The 15416-nt window shown below is 28.5% G+C and overlaps 1 protein-coding gene across 2 annotated transcripts in view; it reads right to left on the reverse strand.

Moving 5' to 3' along the window:
- Positions 1-15416, reverse strand: part of LOC129965499 (otoferlin-like) — a 515039-nt gene that overhangs the window by 104129 nt on the left and 395494 nt on the right. The window lies entirely within an intron of this gene.

Genomic DNA, 15416 nt, shown 5'->3' on the forward strand with positions numbered 1-15416 from the left:
AAACTTTTTGTAATAAATAAAAATAGAAAATGTAGAAAATGAATATTTCTATTCGAGTTATCATTTAAAATGTATGTTGCCGTCTATGGAATTAAAAACGAACGTTTTAGTACCTTTGTTTGAACTTGAATATTGAATCTCACTCTTTAAAGAATTTCATGTAAGTTACAAAACGCTATTATGACGTAGAAAATATAAACGTAGCATTTCAGTTAAATCGAAAGAAGAAATAAAAACTCTACATTTCCTACAATATGATTAATGTTATAAGGAAAATCTTGAAGAAAGTGGAGATTGAAATAGTCAATGGAATTCATCATTACACAGTGAGTCAAGTATTCTGTTTATCAGATTAAAAATTTACTATAATTTGGTTATAATTTCCTAAGTAATATGAGGGTTGCTCGGAAAAATTTGGTACCGAAACACAGTCAAATACACAATGGCCACCCTCCCATATGTGTTTTAAACTTCTATGCGGATCTTTGATGTAATCAGATCTTGAATCCGGAATATTCTTGTTACAATACTCAGCTATGGAATCATCATGACACTTTATTGGATGAAAGAGTTCCTATTAGGTGTTTGCTTTTTTTTATTAAGTTACTAACATTCGATAGAATTTTTTTTTTAAATAAATTTTTGACACGACTAATTTTTTTAGCGAGTTCTTGAAAGAATTGCGAAGAATTTATAGAAAATATAACTTCATGGCCTAAAATTTTTTGAAAAAAAAAAAGGAAATCCTGTAATCTGGGGTAACATACAAATATTATGAATTTTTAAATTGGTGGTAAGACTTAAAGGTGAGTCATTTTTTCTCACATTCTATAACAAACATTTATAAAAAAAATATAACTTAATTAAACGTTCTGTTATCTACTGATTTTGTTTAGTAAGCTGCTCACGCATCGTTTTTTTAATTAGGAACGCTGATCATGGTTCATATTTACAAGGTACACGTTGAAATAATTCTCGCATTGCCTCAAAATTTGACACCAAACAGTCAGTCCATTCATTCTAAATGTATACTATGTTAGAGTCAATTTAACTATATTATTCAAAAGTAAATTTATATCTCTATTCAAAGGATAAAAATATTTGAATGAATATTTTTACATTTTCCAAATTTATGAATATCAACTGCATAGCATTCTGATCACAGGACACATTTGGTTTTTAAACAAATATTTACGAAAGAAAAAAGATGCACTTTTATAGCATTTTTGACGAACGCCTGGTCTCATCTAACACAGTCGATATTTTAAATTACAACTAACTGAGACATTATACTAAATTTACTGTTAATATGCATAAGAAAAAAATGTTTTGTTTAGCAATCCACTGAATCATAGCTCCAATATCTTAGGATCCATCAATATTCCGAGAAAGAGCAAAAGACAGAATAAGGCAGAGGCAAGTCCCATCTAAAACTGTCTATATTTTAAAATACAAATAATTGTAGTTTATAGAACCGCAGGCCAGTAATGAGACAGCCGTCTATAAGACTCCAGCTATTGGTGAAGATTGCTGATTTGAATATGCGAATAAAAGTTTCTATAGATTTGAACTCATCTGAGTCTCCAAAACCCTCGAAAGATCTTCTAAACGCATTACTTTTGTGATTCTGATGTGAAAATTAGTAATTTTTATAGAGCTAAAGTTAAGTACATTCCCTTATTTATTTGCAGTGCATACTATAGAATTAAGTTTAACCCTTTATTTACTGACGGTACTTTAAAAGTACCGTTTATATCCGGCTGATATGACTATTTTTTCGAACAGTATTTCAAAGAACACGAAGAAAGTTTTCTCGATAAAAAGCAGTAGATATCATCTATAAAAATAACATTAAAATCCTTTATACTTATTAATTAAATAAATAGTTTAATTAATTTGGATTCGCGTCCCTTAGGTTGCGAGTTCGAACCCCGTTGACCGAAGATTTCCCGCGAGCTTGGTGACTGACGAGAGTAAAAATCTGTCGTGATCACAAAGTCCCCCATGTCGAGAGTAATACCACTGGGGGTACTGGATCAGGGGTGATCGTTCTCTGATTCAGGTCTAAATTACGATCTGTGGATGAGTGAATGAAGTCCGCCCCGTAAAAAGGGTTGTGACCTGTGTGTAGCTAAAGTCCTTCTCTTCGTCCTAGATGGCGCTACTTTAGAAACAAGAGGCGCTCCCCCTCAGGCTTAAATCGGCTGTCTTCGAACTTGTCCATGGCAAGTGCCATACGAAACAACAACAACAAAAGGTTTTTTTCTTCTCCCTGCATTTACTCTGTACCAAAACTTAACTAATGGTTCAAAAATAAATTTGGGAAATAGATGGTAAAGTAATTCAGTAAATAAAGGGTTAAACAAATAAATCAATAAATCAAATCTGGAGAACAAATATTTATATTAAATTATTTGAAAATGGCATAACTTAAAACAATATAATATACTACTTATAATAATTTTGATTTAAGCAAAGAATTAGAAGCTGACTAAATATATTTAAATTAAAGAGTAGGAATTAAGCTATTTTTCAAAATATTTGTTATGAAGCAGATGAAGTCTTAATAGATATCAAGGGCCCAAAAAAGAATTATATTAATATCATATTAAATTATATAATATTATACTAAGTTATTATAGTTAGATTAAATTAGAATTATATTAATAGAAAAATCATCTTCTTTCAGTCTATAAGCAAAAAGATAAAGTTTAAATGCATATCATTATATTAAATATTTTGTAATCAAAATGTGTCGATCCGCTATTTTACCAATCACTAATGCAAAAATGTAATCATTTAAAAAAAATCGTCGTAAAACAATTTCCAACTTTCAGATTACAATCTTTTCAATCAAAATAGAACAAAAAAGATCTTTTAAGTCACATAAGATTACTTACATGGAAACTTTGTTAATTTCCATTAGAGAGAAGATTAAATACCTTTTTCCGCGTATATTTAACATTCTCTCTCTTAAGCTGTCCTTTCTTTTGGAACGCAAACACTTCAGAAAAGTGATAAACCAGTTAAACTCAAATCCGGTTGGGTCATTCAATGGTTGATGAGAAAATTAACACCCCGTAAACCGTCTCATCCCCAACGCTTAACAAGGAAAAGGCCTTCACTTAATAACCAACGGGTCAAGTGATAAGAAAATTTACGACCGCTTCTAAGCGAAAAGTAATTTTCCCTTTCCTCATGAAAGTTTTTTTTTTTTTTTTTCGTCTTCGTGATCTTTTTTTGCCAGGTTTTTATTTCTGGTATAGCGCAGAATATTTATTCCTTAACGCCACGTCAATTCAACTAAACGAAACTACCACCGTTAACGATGTCTCCTTTTTTTTCTTTGTCGTCTCTCTCTTTCGTTAAACGAACTTTTATCGATAAAAAAGGTAAAAGAAAAAATAACGAGAAACTAAATAAGAACTCTATAAGCGAAAATGTAAAGACTCTGCTCTTTTCAATAAAGTTCTTCTGCCAGCAGAAAAACCATTTCATCCGACTTCTTCATGATTGGACTGGAGAAGAGTCTTTGAAAAGCTTCCGTTGAAAAGAAAAAACGAGAAGACATGATAAATATTCAATTTCCTAATAACTACCGACCGGAAATTCCGGAGGATTTTTATACTATATCTCGAGGAATAACTAATTAAGGCGAAGAAGCTTATGAATAAATGTAAGTCAAAGACGTGACTTCAACAAGATTCTTGGAAGGAACTGCAGCAAGCTCGTCATCTGCTAACTTCGAGAAATATTTGCGAAATTAAAATCCTAAAGTGCAATTTGCTAATTAATTTTACCGTCGGAATTATTTCGATAACCAAAGAATAAGCGGGACGTAGTTACGTTTGGAGGATGACTGATTATGTTTTGTCAAAATTTGGTCATAATAATGGGTGGAAGACGGAAGATTCTTAATTATTTAGTTATTTAGAAGTGGAATTCTTTTATTATTTTCCAATAGTTTAAAATGGTAAATATAATGTACTTATATCGTTTGGTGATTTGCTTCAAAAATTAGAATACCATTCAAGTGGTGTAAATTTGCCTAACAAGCATGAAAATCAATATATGCTACTAACTTACAATCCATTTGCTGCGTACGAAAAGATTTAAACCTCTCTTTATACTTGTAATGAATTTTTCAAACATTTTTATACCATGAACGTTAAATTAAATTCATAGCATTTGATAAAAGATTTTATTTTTAACCGCTTCCCTTAGCAATTTTTTAAAGAAAAAATTCAAAGAAAATCATTTTTATTCTAGTTCTTAGTCTATAAGGAATGGGAACAAAATATAATAAACAGTTTTTAAGCTCATTTTTTAAAAAAAATTACAGGTGTGAAAACATACAGTTTTAACATTATTTTTGCTTTCCTAAGTTACTTCGAGCAGAAGAAAAAATAAAATTTTAGCCCGATATATTTAAAATCCACACCTTCATAATCATTATCTGAAAAATAATTTTTACTGCACATTCTTTATCATATGCAATCGCTTTTTTTTTCTTTTTTACATTTTTTCAACGCAACTACACTTACTACTTTTCAGCTACACTTACTTATCTAGCACCTGCGGCAAAGACTTGTCTACATCCAACGACCCCGCCACCACTCAACGAAGCAAAACACGTGTCCGTCCAGTTCCATCATCCAAAGTTCTTCAATAGGACTTTGTAAACTTCTAATAAAAGCAAAATATTTTCTTCCGTTTTGAGCTTCAGGCCGAAGAAAAAAGTGATTAAACAAATCGTATTGGCAAATTGACCCGAGTTTACTCGTGATTATAATTAAAAGCAATATATATACGAACCCGAGATAACTTGGGATAATCAGGGAAGCGGTTAAAGATAAATAAAAAAATACATCGCCTGTGTTAAACAAACGTTAGTCGTTAAATTACAGGTGGATGAAATATCAAGATATCTACAGGAAAGATAGAGCTGTTTTCAAGTAAGTGTTTAGCAAAATTTGTGGTAATAATACTTATTTTTGCCTACCAGTAATAATACTTATTTTTGCTTTTCATCGTTAGCACGTAATCTAAACATCATGTGTGATGATAGATATAGGAACAGAGTAGAACTACCTGTAGAATATTTAAAGAAAAGAAGATAGTTTTATACTTCACCACATTTGTATAGTTCTACAAATTGTGTTTTTGATGATTTATAGAAAGAAAGCAAAGAAAAAGTATGAAGAAGATTGCAGTCATTTCATTCACAATGGAAATAAAAAATGAGCCTTTAAAGTTACCTCAAATAACTTAAATCGAAACTTTGCTTTTAGTAGGAAACTAATAAGGCACGGTTAGAAAAAAATTACAACAATGTGTAGAATTTTTAATAGATGTATAATGCAATGGCAAAGTGTATATTAGAAGTTTGAGGAAAATGTTTACAACAGAGTCAAGAGCATGTATCAATGTAATTAAAAACTCGGCTTGCAGATGTATATTCAGTTTTTTTGTCCTTTACCACTCGATATATTTTCACAGCATTATTATTTCAGCTGTTCCGATTTATTATTATCGCGATAGGAAAAAATGTGTATGATATTTTGGAAATAATTTATTTGCATAATATTTTCTTTATTTCTTTAGTCAGAAGTTATCTTTTAATATTTAGATGTGATGCTTATTTTATAAAAACTAATTCTAATAAACATCTTAAAAATTTCAGTACTGTAAGAAATGATTGAAGGAATTCTTTCATATAATCGAGGAAGAAGTTAATATGCCTTTTAGTGTACCCTAAAATGGTTTATAATGCATTATCGCATAGCATCTTATTCGGAGGACAATTATATTTCTCTTCCATAAATAAAAAATCCTAAAATAAAAGCATTCGTTTCTATTTTGCTTTGTCTAAGAAGCACTTAAACAATTTTTAACAGGAATATACCTCCCATTAACTAGATTTTGAAATCAAAGTGTCATCATTTAAAAATTTTTTTTAGTTTGCTTTCTTTGAAATAAGAACTCGAAAGTTTATTTTATTTATTTATTTGATATTTTACTACATTACAGATAATAAATAATTTTACAAGGAGTCTTAGCAATATTACTTTAAACAAAACTTTAAAACATTTTATACGTAAAAAGTTTTGTAAAATGGCATTTATGTATTTTTCGGATTTTTTTTTTATAAAAAAAGACAAATAATTTCGAAATTTAGTTTGATTTAATTTTTATCTTAATTTTGTTTTCACATAATAATTTATTTTTTTTGAAATCCATGTTTTCTGGCGTTAACAGTTCTACATTGGAGCTGTTTGTTTGATTGGAAAAATGGGTACACAACTGATCATATCAATATTCTTTTAAACATAATTTTGCAAATTTTAAATACTGAATGTTTAATATATTTAAAATGACAAAAAAATGGCATGAATATTAATAATATTGGTAATATAAAAATAAAATATATACATTTTTTTTTCTAGTTAGTGCAATAGAATCTTTAAAAATAATTTTTTGCTGCATTTTTTAAATTTTTCAGCAGGCATTTGTATACGTACGAAACCATACTAAAAAATCTAAAAATTAGAAAAAAAATAATGACAATTATATCATTAGAAATTAATAAAATAAACATGATAGCATGGTTATTAAAAATTTAATTAAAAAAATTAAAGGTGAGGATTTTTGCATTTAATAAATTCCGTATGTAAATTATAGGAATTTTGTTTACACATTCAATTCATAGATTTCCAGTAAATTTAGAAGAAATAACTTAATATCCGTCTATTTTTTATGATCTTTTGTAAATACCATAGGGTAAAATAAATTCTTTTTTTAAAAAAAGGAGTTATTCTCAGAAGCACCCGGATGACGTTTGAATTCTTGTACGTCGATAATATAACGACACATAAAACAGCCTTATTTGTATTTTTATATGAAAAATTTTCATGCTAAAAGAATGCACATGTATATAACACATCTTAATATCCTCTGCACTTCAGTATCCGAAGACATTTCAAATAAGAACAAATGGCTATTTCCTGCAATCATAAAAATGAAATTGCTATTTATTCTGATGGTTTGTTTTTCTTCTAAAGAAACGCCATTGATCAAAACTGAAACCATTTACGAAGTGTTAAAAGACATTTTTGTTTTTGTTTTTCCGATAAAATTTTTATCGATAAAGCACTTCTGAGGGAAGTTAAATAAAATGGATTTCGCAAGCTTAGAAAATTGTTCTAATAGCCCATTGAGTCACAAATTATTTTCTGAAATTTCTCTGAGCTTCACTAAGCTATTTTTCTAACCTCTTTTGGGATAACAGGATTTATGTTGCCTTTAAACATAAATATCGTATTTTTACAATCTAACTATACATAAACACTTGATTTATTTTATTTTAACACGCTTATTTAAGGAATAAAACTAAGCCATCCAGGAAGAATAAAAATAAAAACATAAAATTTTACTTTTGATTTTTATGGTATGTTTGTAAAAAATGATATCGAGTGAATTTGAAGATAAAAAATGCGATTATATATTTTTCTGATTTTTAAACTTCAATTCGAACTCATCTAAATGGTAAAAGAAATCATGAAGGAAGATTCGGAATATGGTTTGGATGAAGTCATCCATGCGATTATGTTTGGGGGTTTCTGTACTTAGTAAATTTAAAAAAATAATAAGGTTAAAAAGTTACAACTTTTTACTTCCTCACATGTGAAATATATAAAAAGAAGATATTGCAATCGTCAAGAAATTCGTACTTGAGATTTTCATGTTTGCAAACATCTTAAACCACCCTGTTTATGTGATTTTATTATTTGTAATTTTTTTTATTTAATTATTTAATTTGTATTTTTATTCTTTGTATACTTATTCACATGGAAAAATTTAATACTGAACATAGATGGCGCAATAGGCTCAAAACCTTATGTATGTTTGGAATGTGAGGGAAGCGCACTTAAAGCTTTTTTATTGTAAACACTTCAACCAGAAAGTTGGTGCGACACTGTTGTGCAAGCAGGCACTCGCTCGCTCTTTTGTTAGCGGCAAAAAGAATTATTCGTTCGCTCTTTGCTAGCGGCAAAAAGAATTATTCGTTCGCTCTTTGCTAGCGGCAATTTCGACTTTTAAATATATATGTTATGTGTTTCCTTATATATGTGTGATCATCGTCTATGTGTGTTGTTATATGTTATGTGTGTGTGCGAATATGAGTAAGAAAAAGACAAGAAAGCATCTTTCCTTGGATTAAATACACACACCCAGCTCACACCCTGAGCCTAGATAACATATCTAAAATTATGACTTTTTGAGAAGAGGAAAACCCAAAACTGCATTAACCAGCTAACTGTTTTTGATGAGTCTATTCATTAAGGAAAAAGTAGAACTTAAGTTTTGACTTATGACTAGTTTATTTGTCAGTAGTGACAATTTGCAGTTTGAATTAAAAATTTAGTAAAAACAAAAACATATTCGTAAATTTTAAGATGTTCAAAATATTTTGAGGCCAAGTCGAAATCAAAGCAACAAATAAAAGATTATTATACGTTGTACCATACTTTGATCAATGCCATTCTGTAAGAGCAAATTAAAATAATAAATTAATTTTTTATGTTTCTTTTCGTTCATATGCAAAAAATGTATTATTGTCATTATTGAAATAAAAAATAAGACGTTTCATTACAACATAATTTCATATTACACATATTTTGTGTTTGATGAGTGTACTCATCATCGGTAAATTTTAGTGACACAATTTAGATACGCATTTTCCGAAGGGGTCAAAACATTTAACCGGTTAAGCTAGACAGATAAAATTCGATACATAGTTCTTAACATCAAATTAGTGGATATGCATCAAATTTTGGATGACAGCCATTCGCAGAAAGTCTATCTATGTATATATGAACAAGATAAAAAATAAACTCAAAAAGCTAGATAGATAAAATTTGATGCACAGATTTAACATCTAAGATGTAGATCCGTATCTGTACTTCGTAAGCAAGTAAAACGATAATCTAAACACGTAATGCCTTAGATAAACGAAACTTGGTCCTCAATATTAGGATTTAGAAACTAGATCTTATCAGATTTTCAGCTAAAATGATTTTGTACAAACATTCATAGCAAGAAAATCGGCGCTGATGTCAAATGTAATAGCCTTTTAAAAAGATTATGATAATTTTATTAAAACACAGTTCGATTTTCTGGTACTGGTTCAGTTAACAGAGTTTTCAATTGATAGAGATCCAAAAAATCGGGTTTTTGTTGCACAGAAACGATACAGATGCAATAGTATCGGAATGCAAGCTACATTTTATAATACGATGTGCTAAACAGAGCTGTTGATTCTGATGAATATTTCCAAAAAAAATACCGTGTTAAATTGTTACAGATTATGTTATAGAATACTTAAATTCTTGTTTGTCATTTGGCATTCTAAAGAAAATTAAATTCTTGGCACAGCTTCAGTATCGTGACAAAGCAGTTTATTCACTTTTGTAATCTGGTCCTGTGCCAAAATTTATGTTAAACGGCAAACATTGATAAGGATACCAACATATGAATGGCTATACTGCTTCAGAAAATTACATCTTCTTACACGAATATTTAAAAACACAAAGAGCGGCCAACAGAATATGGAAAAGTATAGTAGAAATGTAGTTGTTATGCAGTGTGTAGTTACTCTTTATTAGAAAATTTATTGTAATGACTTGGAGAAACTTTGATGTTTTAAAACCATTTAAAGCACTTCTGGATGAACTGCGAATATTTTCTCATTATTTAGAATAGTCAAGCAGTGTTCCTCAAGGCGAAAATCTTTTAAATCTGTCAAAATAGATTCTTCTATATTTGTAATAGATCTAAGTGTTTCAAAAATAAAAACGAGAGATATTATTTGCTGCAACCTTTTTGTGTCTATACATATGATCTATTTTTTGTTTAAATTAAAAATGACGCTTGTTTATAATAAGTTTTTTTTTCATTTTTAGGGTAACAAACAAATTCCGAAAAATAAAAAGCTGTTTGTTTAGATACAATCCAGTTATCAAGCCTCTTTTCAATATATATATATATATATATATGTAACATTATTGTTGTGAAGCAGGATGCAGTTTGAAGACAATGAAGAGACTTTTTATCTTTTTAAATTCTTTATATCCATCGGGAAAGCATAATTATTTACAAGCAGAGACACGAACAAGACGTCCGCCACAGAGCAGTACAAAAGCCAGAAGTGGGGAAGAACGGCCGAAATAAATTATCTTTCGCCTTATATAACCTTAGATTTTGATAGGGAAAATATTTCTTCACAGTGCCAATATATTAATAAGACTCTGATAGGGATTTCTGACGCATGTCAATCACATGTAAGGGAAACACAGGGACTTTTAAGAAAGAATGTGCTTATTGGACATTTTTTTACTCCTTCCAGCCGAGCGTGTGAAAGTATCGGCGTTTAGCTGATTCAGCAGTTTTATAAAGCTTATCTTGAATTAATTAAGTAAAGAAAATGGAATTGGATCACGAAATAAGAGAATATTTTTAGAATGAAGTTACTATGGGCCAAATTAAGATAAAATCTTGGAAATTAATTAAGTTGAAATTAAAGTTTAAAATATCATTTTATATATATATATATATATATATATATATATATATATATATATATATATATATATATATATATATATGTAATGATATTTTAACTCGAATTTCAATTTAATTAATTTTCAAGATTTTCTACCTCTTCAATTTAGCCCATAGTAACTTCATTCTAAAATATTCTCTTATTTCGTGATCCAATTCCACTGTCTCTACTTAATTAATTCAAGAGAAGCTTTGTTAAATTGCTGAATCAGCTAAAAGTCTAATTTTCCCACACTCCGCGTGAAGAGACAAAATACCGCTGAGGATACAAATTCTTTTTTAAAATCTCCCTGTGTTTCCACTACCTCTTCAACGCGTGTAACGAAAATCCCTCTCGAAATCTCATTATATATTAGCATTATGAAGACATATTTTCCCTATCAATTTCTCTGGTTATATAAGACCAGGGATAAAATGTCCAAGAGCTTTTTCCTCATTCCTTTTCTGTGTCGTTCTGTGTGCTCATCGCTTGTACATATGCTTGCTTCTTCAAAATGAAATAAAACGACGTCACGAAATCAAAAGTATCTTCACTGTCTTCAAACTGCATCATGTTTCACATAAAATAATGTTACACATATTATATATATATATATATATATTGGAATTGGACCTCCCTCGAGAAATTCTCTTTGTATGGAGTGAAACAAATAAGAGTTTGAAGGAGCAAGATCTGGCAAATACGGCGAGTGTAGCAACACATATCAGAATATCAGGAAAAGGATTCGAAAGTTTCTTTCACAGGTTTGGCAACACGTGAGTGAACATTATCGTATTGGAAAAAGAAAAAAGAAAAAAAAAACTCGCCATGTCTTTCGCTGTATTATAGACATTTTTTCTTCAATGTTTTATTCAAAATAATCAACAGTTACTAGTATTTTTATGATTGATAGTTCTATCAAGTAAAGCTTGTAATCTACATCTTATATTTTTTTGGTGGTTTATTATGCCTTTTGTAATCTGTATAAAATTACCAGTTTTAAAAGCTGCAACCACTATTTGTCGTGTATTGAAATCATCATTTTTAAATAGCCAAAACTCTCTGTAAGTTGCATTCTACGCGCATATTCACCATAAACATCCAATAGCAATTTTTGTGTTTCTATTGCAGTTTTCGCAGCAATAACATATAATTATGCAGTGCAACTTCTCATAGATGCTCCTTGTTTGGAACAATAGTTAAAAAGTTTTCTAAGCGCTAAAAATATATTTACACTAGTTTTTAAAGATTGTTGTCAAATTTTTCATTTAATTTGCAGGCAAGTAAATAGGAAGAGTTATATTTATAACCCAAATATATTTAAAGAGTATTTTTAAATAGAAATAATTGTATAATAAATGTTTGGATTAAATCAGACAATTAATTATTTCTGCAGATATTATAATTTTGACTTCCTAACCGATAAATAGATTTTTATGGGTATGTTTAATAATTTTAAAAGAATAATCTTTTAAACAAAAACATTGAATGATATCCAATTAATTTTTGAATTAAAAATATTTTAAGCAATAGTTAGTTAAATTTGATCTTTTTTGCATTTTGATTTCATCTACTATCTTTAATCTGTTTAATTTGAGAAAATACGTTGAAGTATTGTTCATATGGAGGAATAAAATAAAATCTAGAATATTTAATTTAAAAAAATCTAATAAATAATTATTTTAATCTTTATGTATAGTGTCATGAAGAGATATGCATGAAAAAATTCAAACAGTCCATTATTTCAACTATAATAAATATTAATTTAAAATTAAAAATAATACCTGCTTAATTTGAAATTTGTGTAGATTTTCTGCGTTGTAATTCAAATGCATTATCTACAATATTATTTAAAAGTCAATTAACAAATGCACAATTTTATTTTGAATTACTTAATTAAATCCTTAGTAATTCGTAATTATATTTGCTAATTATAGTGCACAATTTTCTTCTTATTATATTTTGATAGCCAGGTAATATTGTGTTTTTCAAATAAATGACTAAATTTCAATATAATAAAAATGCTGAGTGTAATCAGAAAGCTAACAAAATATTCTCCTTGAGTATAAAACCTTCAAACTAATAGTAAACTAACAGTCGTGATGACATAGAACTTTAGAATTATCAATTGACGACGGAAAATTTCTCTCTCATAGTTTGGGAATTACATAAACGCAGAAATTTAAATTAAAAATATAATTATTAGAATAAAGGATAGGCTTTATTGCACATGATTTCCAATTGTATGGAACAAATAATCTTGAATAGTTATGCAAGAGAATTAATTAATAACTCGCAATAATTAAGCAATTTTGCGCATAAGTTTTATATTTTGAATAAAACCTGCAGGCGAAATAACACAAAATTTTATTTCTGTTGAATAAAAATGAGTTGTTTCTGTTCCAAATTTTATTAATTTGAATTGAATGTGTTGTTTTGTTCAAACTATTAGCTATACCCCAATGAATTTGAAAACAGAGATCATTCAGGGATCCGTTAAGTTTAAAAAAATGTATTTTTGTATTTTATATTAAATTTTAATCTTGATAAATATTAAAATTATTTATCATCTTGTTTAAATTATATAAATGTGGACTAATAATTAAATTTGAAATGAATAATTAAAACTTTGGAGGGATTAGGAATTTCTAAACAGAAGGTGCTGACGAATTCCATGGAATTTTAGACTAATAAATAGTCTATGCTTAAGAGATGATTTAAAATTTACTTTGGAACGTATCTGATTTGTCGACTGCTGTTTAACAGACATAATTCTTTCTTGGAACATTCGTAATTTTGTCGATTGATGCCGTAAAGCATACACATGAAAGAAATATGTCGTTTACGAAATAAATGATTACAGAACATTTAAATAAATATATCCAACATATTTTTATAGCTTCATTCTAGTTGAAACATGTTTCCTAGGCTAGTTTGCTGTATGAAACATCTTTTAGACTTGCCCCAAAGTGTCACGCTTCGATTTTTAAATCTAAAACTTCAATAAATGTAAGCGTCGCTTGAAGGCATCATTTTGTGAAGTAACAATCGACATCTTGTTATCATAAAGTGCAATCCCTGCTACCGCTCGTAAGTGACATGTAAACAAAGATGACAAGTTACAGCAAGATGAGTAAATATTTAAAGCAGAAGAGTTCAATACAAGAGCGTGAACAAACATGCTGCCTTTTTTTCCATTTCCTGTAACTTCCATCACCCCCCCCCCTCTCCGTTGACTCGATTCTATTGCATATTTTCGAGGAAATTTGAAGTCGATTGGAGAATATTCTGCCAAATTCTCATTTTCATTCTTCTTTTATATTCGTCAATCTCAGTACGTAAATGTGACTTTGGATTTTGACTTAAGGTGAAGATATTTATATGTGAGCTATGTACAAGGTTACAAAAGGTGTATAAGATTTCTCAAGGATATATTTCATCTTATAAATTGTATGTAAGAACATATATAATAAAGAAGACAAACGGTATTTATGGAATGAAACAATCTATAAATTTCGTCTATTTTCTACTCTTTTCTGGATTTTAGAATTTAGCGGGAAGAAAATTTGAATTTTACGGAATATATCTAGGCACAGGGAACCTTATTTATAAACGATGGTGGAGTTATCTATCTCTTTATTTATTCATTTATCTGCTTAATGATGCCACTTAATATTTTTATAATTTTATTAATATTTCTTGGAAAGCATAGTAAAATAATGATCCTTTTATCAAAACTGTAAATCGAGCCATTTTATTAAATTTCTATTTTTTCTTAAAGATTGGAACTGGATCTTAAAATAGAGTAGCTTATTATTAATGCAATAGGAAAAAATATTTACCGATATTATGTTTTGACTTCATAAAGCAATAAATCGCAGCCTTTTTACTTATCGAACCACTAATACTTAAAGACTGAAGTTTATATTTTCGAACAATGGTTATAAATATGAGACATTTATGTTGTTCTGAAACAATATCATCATTACTTGACAATTTAAAAAGTATGCATTAAAATTAACCATGAAGAAAAATGCGTGTTTCTGTATCTATCTGTTGGCGCACTACGGAACAAACAACTGAACTCAAAGTTATTGAATTTGTCAGAAATACGCAGTGAAGAAAAGAAAATATCAGAACCACTTTTTAAAATTGTAATTAGAATTTTCATTTATTAAAATCTTGGCTAGAATTTTCGTTTCACTTCAGGGGGCCAAAAATATTAGGACACAAAAATAATTTCTGCAATATTTGATAATTAAAAAATCATTTTTTCAATGACGCAAATTTAGATATAGATAACTGAACTTTAGAAAATTTTAAGAAACATATTTTATGCAATCTTCGAAAATACTCTATATTGTTGCAAACGTATTTTTATTGTTTCACCAAATATTTAATCACATAATTTTATCCCAAAGTTGAAAGCTAAGGAGAAAAAGATTAAATATATAATATCTACGAGGTATAAGAAAGCGATGTTATAGAGCCTGAGCCATAGCACGTAAGCAAGAAAAAGGTTTATATAAGCAGTTAAGTTTTTGATGACACTTTAATGTCATGAGATTTGACTACAATAAAAAGTTCATATATATATATATATATATATATATATATATATATATATATATATATATATATATATATATCTTTATGACTATAATTTGATATTTAAAAGTATAAACTTTGTTAAGAAAGCCATGAACACCATATTGTGGATAGGATATTGAACTGAAAATAAATACAACAATTATTTTTTTCTGAAACATCTGGTTACCAGAAACGGATAAATATTATTGATTATTAAAATCCACAC

The sequence above is a fragment of the Argiope bruennichi genome, chromosome 4, assembly GCF_947563725.1.
Source record: "Argiope bruennichi chromosome 4, qqArgBrue1.1, whole genome shotgun sequence".
NCBI lineage: Eukaryota > Metazoa > Arthropoda > Arachnida > Araneae > Araneidae > Argiope > Argiope bruennichi.